The sequence below is a fragment of the Ruditapes philippinarum genome, unplaced genomic scaffold (assembly GCF_026571515.1).
Source record: "Ruditapes philippinarum isolate M1 unplaced genomic scaffold, ASM2657151v2 ctg1315_1_1_1_1, whole genome shotgun sequence".
Taxonomy (NCBI): domain Eukaryota; kingdom Metazoa; phylum Mollusca; class Bivalvia; order Venerida; family Veneridae; genus Ruditapes; species Ruditapes philippinarum.
In genome coordinates, this window is record NW_026865692.1 from 146617 (window position 1) to 154443 (window position 7827).

Here is a 7827-nt window from a genome sequence, read left to right on the forward strand (position 1 = left end):
ATAGTTTATGTAGCCTCTTAAAAATACAATGTAGTGTTTGGCCTTTGGCACTTCCACAAAGGGGAGTAGGTATATGTATACAAACGCCTTTAAATCTAAATTAACTGTATATTTGTCAATCTCAGATTAATAACTTCAACATATATATTTATTTATTATGTACATATAAATGAAAAATTGAGAAATATTGATGAAATAAAATACGCCACTCATGAAATATTTATTTTCATACCACTCGATGAAAATAAATACTGTATTTATAGAAAAAAATAACAACTTGAATGTCCTCTATATATCAATAAAACTAAAAATAAATACATTTTAATGAATGAATGGTTAAATGAAATAGAAAAAAACACATTTCAACATCTATAATAATAATAATAGTATGTGTATATTACAAATGTTGACACATCTGTATTGATGATTCAATAGGCTAGTTCGGAATAAAAATGATTGCGCAATACATATGTAACATTATATTAGTAATAGAAAGAGCATCGTACGAGGGGGCGTAGGCCCCGAGTATTAATCAGATTGCCGAGTGTTTTGATGTTCTTTCTCTTTTGTATCATAGTCAAACACGTTCCTTGTTGTCACAATATGAAACCCGGGAAAAAGTAACCAATGAACGAGCATCTGAATACGATATTTTTGTCGCTTTCTCTTTCTCTTCCGTCACAATTAGTAAACCCCAGCAAAAATGAGCCAATCAATGGGCATGCTCTGGAGTGCGGGTAACTAATACCTGCACTCCAGTTAACGCACTGTGCATATATGTATACGATTTAACTCAGACAAATTTTCAACAGAAAGGTCCCCAAACTATGATATAAGTATCATCAAGTATAAAATTATAAGTATATGCCAATTTTCAATGAGCTAACGTACTAAATTATTAGCCTTTTTTTTACAAAATAGATATATCATAACTAACAGAGTTAATGTGATGCGATAATGACTCCATCACTTAATTCGGTTTTCTTTTGTGGTGAAAAACAACAATCCACGTTTGTCGAGTTACGGATAATATCTTTATTGATATACAAATGTATGTGTGATATTTGCAACTGAAACGGATTATTTATATAAAATGTGTGTAGCATTTAGTAAACATACTAGAATTACTAGAGTTGTCGAAAATAGGCGATATCACTGACTGATACATTGATATACTGAAATATATGAGAGTGACATCTCATTTTGACTTGTAACGTATCTAACAACTCTTGGGCGTTTCTTTTAATTAAACATCATTTCATTATATACGTAAACTGTTACAAGGAATCAATGATTTGTATGACAAAAATATTAATTACGCGTTTTTATGTTGCGATTTTGAAATAAATTAAAGAATGTGTTAGTATAATAATGAGCACCGCTCTGTGACGAAAAACTTCTTTTTCGTATGGTATATATGTGTTCCTGATATAACCAATGCCATTCCGGGAGTGGATTTCGTTACTTTCATACAACGAACATACCGGATTCGAACCTATGGCGTTAATCAATCAACCATAATGTTAGCACCAATAAATGACGTGATCACGGAGAATCCTCAATTAAGACTGAAACAGAACAACCTATTATATTAACGACAATTATTCATCAACGACTGCAAGATACAATGTACAGACATGCTACAGTGTACCATAACTCGTAAAACTTCGGCACATTTCGCCATCTTCAGTGACAAAGCGAGTTAAAGGGCGAGTTATAACGCCATTGTTATGTACGAAGTATCCCGACTTTTGACGAATTCTAAACGGGTTAAAATAGATTAAATGCTATAATGTTACAAAATAATCGATTAGGGTTAGCAATAAAAATATTTGTAAGGACAAATTGACTCTGTCTAAAGTATTTCAACCGATCGCATTGATAAAAATGATCTGAACAATATTAGATAAGCGTTATAAACGCTTCTCAGTCTATCCTTTTAACTTAATATCTCACTAAAAAACTAATTAAAAAGAAAAGGTATCCATGCGCGTCTGATACCATGAATAAGGTTAAATGTTATGCGGCCAAGATCTGTACTTTGATCTTATTAATTATTTTTTAATTTTATGGATCAAAGGGATAATTAAATGACCAAGGTGTTATACTATATTGTTTTAAACAGGTCGGTTAATGTTAATTAGTTTTCAACCTTTGATTCTCACGTATAGAGTAGCAGACGTACAGATGGCATGTTGATAAACATTTTCTACTTAGTTTTTTTTTCCAAATGGATAAAAACAACTATGTAGTTAATCTGTTTAGACAGATATATAAAATATTTCAGATTAATATAGAGATCTTCTTTAAACAATATCCGTTTCATGCTAATTAAGCCTAGATGGATGAGTTTTTTTTGCGCGAGGAATGCGGGGACAAGAGGTGTAAATAAAAGCTATATAGATGATTTGATACATTGGTTTAGCATTTTACCTCGCGACAGACTTTTAGATGACATATCGCTTTTCCATAGATGGACCACCGGACGTTCTTTTCATTTATTTTTCAAACTACCATCCGAATTTACTTAGCGTATATATGAAAATAATTAGCACCATATCCCAACAAGATACCCTTACAAATACATACAAAGCTTGTTAACATGAAATTAAAAGACTGGTTGCATATCATCTAACAAGATCTTATTTCGATAATGAGTCATACCTATAAAGTTATACATATCATATGTAAAAGAAGTATAATTTGCAAAATTCTAATTCACAAGAAACACAGTTATTTCAAATGAAGAGGAGAGCAATTTTAAACATCGTATCTAAAAATAAAGAAAAAAACAACTTACTTTTCAACTAATATAACATAAAAATAATATGCTATAAAATCTACTATTAACATACTATTAACATATATGATCGATCAAGCAAACAGCAGTTTTGACGGCAGAATAGTTTTGGGCGCTGGCATTCAAGACAAACACAACACCCCCGCCCCCCCCCCCCCCAAAAAAAAAAAAAGTACACAATATATGTTCAAAAGCTGCTTTGTACAAAAATTATATAATTCTGTATCTGGGAAAAGTATATTCATGGAAGAAAAACAAAACAAATGAATCATCTTATCATCTCTCTCAATCCCTAGCATCGGCAGTATTCATTCTTCAGCACTTGAATAACACATAATTTACAAACTTACAGTGACTCGACAAAAATTGTAGAATCGATAAGATTGTACAAAATAAAAAAAGGCCGCTCTGGTCCGATCAAGTAAATCTTTTTGAAGGTTGTTTTATTTTTAATTATAATTAAAAAAACACAACGATTAAGTAGATATTTTGTTCTGTGGATGTTTGCGTTTTCTTGCAAAAATGTCACAATTCAAGGGTATTAATTTGTTACAGTGTTGATTGCATTGCATTGCTATTAAAATGACCAACTACCGGGTATTATTCCGATATCCTACACACCTTTATTCCGAACGAAAAATAGTTTAACATAATTATTATCAGAAACTATGAATATACATTCAAGAGTCCAAAATATAGAAACTACAAAGTAAGTTTTATCAAGTCTCTTCATTAGAGATCTCAACGAGCCTTTTCTGTCATCATCATGTTGCTCTGACCTCAACAAGATAATAGTAATCAAAATGAAGTTGATTAAAAAAAAAGTCGGTTAAGGGGAGATCCCTCGGAACCATTGAAAACAACCAATGATTGAGTCTGTTCATGAGAGGTAATGTAAAAGTGCAACATCTGTCACGCCTCCCCCCTCCCCCAGCACCGACTAGCACCGACTAAAACAATAAAAGCAAAAGTCAAAGCTGTCAAATCGGAAGCGCTTGTTAGAATAGTCATAGAAGTTGCAGGTGAACCCCAACCAAGAATCAATAATTATTGAAGGACTGACAAGGTTGCTTTAAGTGATTGAGATAAGTAAAGATTCAGACGGTTTGTGCAAATCGTAAATCTTTTTGATGGATGTTTAATCTAATACACAATGTCAACGATACGATTTTGTAAAGAGTTTTTACCGTTTGAGGGGAAATTTTTGTTCGGCAATGTGTTACAAGTTACAGGTTTCAATGCACACGTATTTATTATTTGATACAGTTTCAAGAATACATACTGACAATTATATCTGTCTATTCACCGTTGAAGTAATTACAGTTATATTATGTCAACTTGATTAATAGACACACATTCAATGACCTAAACACTTCTTTTAACTTACTTCAATGAGATGGTACTAATTAACTCAGTAAAGATTTTATCACAAAGGAGGATCTTGTAATGTATACGCAGTGTCGTTATGTCCTATCGGTGCTTGAGACCATTCTATTACGCTCTACCCAAAATGTCATCTAAAAACTTGCCTAATTGTTTTAAAAGACATTCGTATGACATTGAACCTGTTGATAAATATATAACGTCCATAGCTTTAGCACGTAAGCATTATTACTAATGAAATAACGTCGTAATGATATGTTTTTCGGGATTCAAGCCCTTTAAGAACGTAGATCGAGAGAGTAAAAACGTACAAAATTGAATAGATGAGATTGGGGAGATAAAACGGGTAAGATAGCAGAAAAGAAAACATATTACGACAACCTAACAGCCTATTTCCCGTTCCGCAACTTACAACTTACTAGCTAAAAGTGACATTATGTCCATCCAAATGTAAATGATCAGTGAACATGAAAAAATAGTTGCTATTATTATGTTCAATTTTATATTTTATTATGAAAATAGAATCATTAATCCACGTGACCAACAGAAGATTCTATGAATATCGTTCAGAACATATGAGTTACGCTAAATTCTAAAAAAAGTGTGACAGCTTATAATTTAGGTAGCTTTTATATAGTATCAAATCCATTTTATATAATCAATTATTGGTCAATCACAAATATAATAGCCAAACGTTTGAAATTCATTACTAATAAAAACAATTAAAACTAATTGACAGCATAATGTCACTTAAAATATGAGAGCCTTTTTAGATCTTTTAAATGTATTTCGAAAATAGATAAACCCATCCCCCCCCCCCCCAAAAAAAAAAAAAAGCAGTACCATCTATGCAACGGGACAACTGCTGTATCTATGCATTACCATTTTAAAATACAACGACTTACTCGCGGAGCGGATATGGACAACGAAATACGGCAGTAAAATAAACCGAAAGAAAAAAATCGGAACAACCCTAATATATCTCGATCACTGCACTGCACAAAATGCAACATTAGACACTCACTTATTGTTGGTAAATTTTTAATTACCACTTACAGAGGACAAGACAACCCATTAGAATCCATGTCGTGCTATGTTACAATTCATCAAAGACTAATTAGGAACTGTATTGTAATCAATGTTGTAATCTTGTGCAATTTGTGCAAAAAATCCGATACCGTTTGACAGGTGTATTCTCTAAGTTAGGTTATTTATGTGCAAAGATTCTTCAGCTCTATATCTTAGCATCAATACTAAATGAAATGTGTCATGCAAGAAGTAAATAGTCTAAATGACATCACATTATCTTAAAACCATCTCAAGTACTTAAAAATCAGCTTGAATAAAACGAAATTGAATAAATAAAACGGCGTTTATTTAATAACCATATGATATGAAAAGTATCTCAGTTTAATGGCTTAAACAAAACCTCGCTTTGATCGTGGCTTCAGTATTTGGCCTGACGTGATTAGAATCAATTTTATGAAGATTTAATCGTTATGAAATCAATTAGGATTACTAACTTTAATCCTGTAATGCAGGTGTCTGTTTTTCAAATCAGATATTACGTTATTTGGTCTTGGACCATATTACAGCCTTGTCATTGAGAGAATCTATATATATATATAATTGATCCGCGTCATGACAAAACCAACGTAATGGGTTTGCGACCAGCATGGATCAGATTAAGGGGAGCGGTGGCCTAGTGGTTAAGGTGTCTGCCTCTCAACCCAGAGATCATGGGTTCGAGTCCTACTCGGGTCACGACAATGTTTCTCCATGTGACACCAGTACTGGTTGGTTCCAGGAAGCGGACTCGAAAGTGATTAATATAAGTTGCAAGAACTTGTTTCGCAATTGAGCTTAAATAAATATGTTTAAACCACCAGCATGGACCCAGACCAGCCTGCGCATCCACGCAATCTGATCAAGATCCTTGCCATTCGCTTACAAAGCTTATTACAAGTAGTAGAGAAACTGATAGCGAACAGCATGGATCCTGATCAGACTGCGCGGAGGAAAACCCATTATGTTGGTTTTGTCATGGCACGGTTCATATTATACTTTATAGAATATTTATTACTGACAAACTTCTTAAACATGTCTATTGTTATCACGAATTGCGTAAATATTTTACCAAGTTTTAACATTATTCAGATTAAGTTTTAGAATTTATTTGTAATTAAAAAACTCTTTTTTCCACTAGATATAAGCAAGCCTGATTTCTATGGAGATGTGGTTTACAAACTTTGTAGGATGATGGGTCATAGTAACTTTTCTGCTCCCTTCACTAAATTAATTTAACGTTTTCATTAAAAGAGGTTATGACCAAAGTATTTTAAGGCATAGGCGAACAGCATTCTTGGGGTACAACCCTTTTACAGTTGGACGCTATGCCTACATCTGAGTAGTCATGTAGTCCTCTTTTGATTACATCTAAGTAGAAAACTCGATGATAGGCAGTTCTAAAACCCCTTTGGGACTGAATTATCTTAAAGTTCGTCTTCTGTCTTGCTTCGTTTGCCCTTTTTGTATATATTTACACGATCATTTATGTGTTTCATTTATTTCGTATAATGTAACCATAACCATTGTTAAAATTTCACTTGGCGGGGATTAATTTTATTTACATTAAATTTCATATGGCTAAGATCTAGTAAGGTTTGGCGCGCCTAAAACCGGTTTAAACAGCCCAGTGGTGTAACTACCTCTGACCGTTCCAAGGCGGTATCCCTCTGTGTTCCTTGACGTGTTTTACATGTGTGTATTTTTACTTGTTTTGAATTTTTGCATGTTTTATTATGTCTACTTTTTTAAATTGTCGTTAATGGTTAGTATTTTCTCTTCTCTCCCCCCACCCTTTTTCTAAATTTTGACTCTCCAATCCTTATAACCCTTGTCCCTTTAATTCTCGTATGGGCCCGTTTTAGTTTTTATTATTTCACACAAAACGCGTCTCTCTCTTATTTTCGCCACCCTTTTGTCCTCTCCCGGTTTTGGTTTGGTGCCTTCTGGGTGCCCTGCTGTGGTAGCTCAGGTTTGTCGGGGGCTGCGTCCTGTGAACGCTGCCTTTGCCTTGTTTACCTTTTATATCGTTTTTTTAAAGTAAAATATTGGTTCAGTTTAGTAGAGTTAAGTTGAGTGAATGTTTCTGAAAACACATAATATATATCCCTGATGATAGCTAGCAATCTGACGAATTTTAAAGATTTTCCTAATGTATATGGCCAGCATATATTTATTTAACATATTTATATTACAGGTTATAAAATGTTTTAGAACATTCCATTTCATCACGTAAATGTTCATTCTTAATCACTTTAAACGTTATCAACATTTTGTATTCAAGCAATGATTTATAAGAATATTCAAATGATACATTTCTATTGGTTTTTTATCAGTATTTGAAATAGTTATGGGAAATTAAACTTAACATGAAACAACAAAACATTGTGATTTCCACTTTAGATTCTCGTACTTTGATCTTTGATTTAAATTATTCTTTCGTCCCGCCGAAATATTGAAAAACAACAACAAACAAAAGATAACACGTCTTTTTTTGTTCTACAAACTATCGTACACAATATAAAAAGTATTTATTTTTCTTCGTCCGATCTAAAAAAATATCACATAAATGATCAATA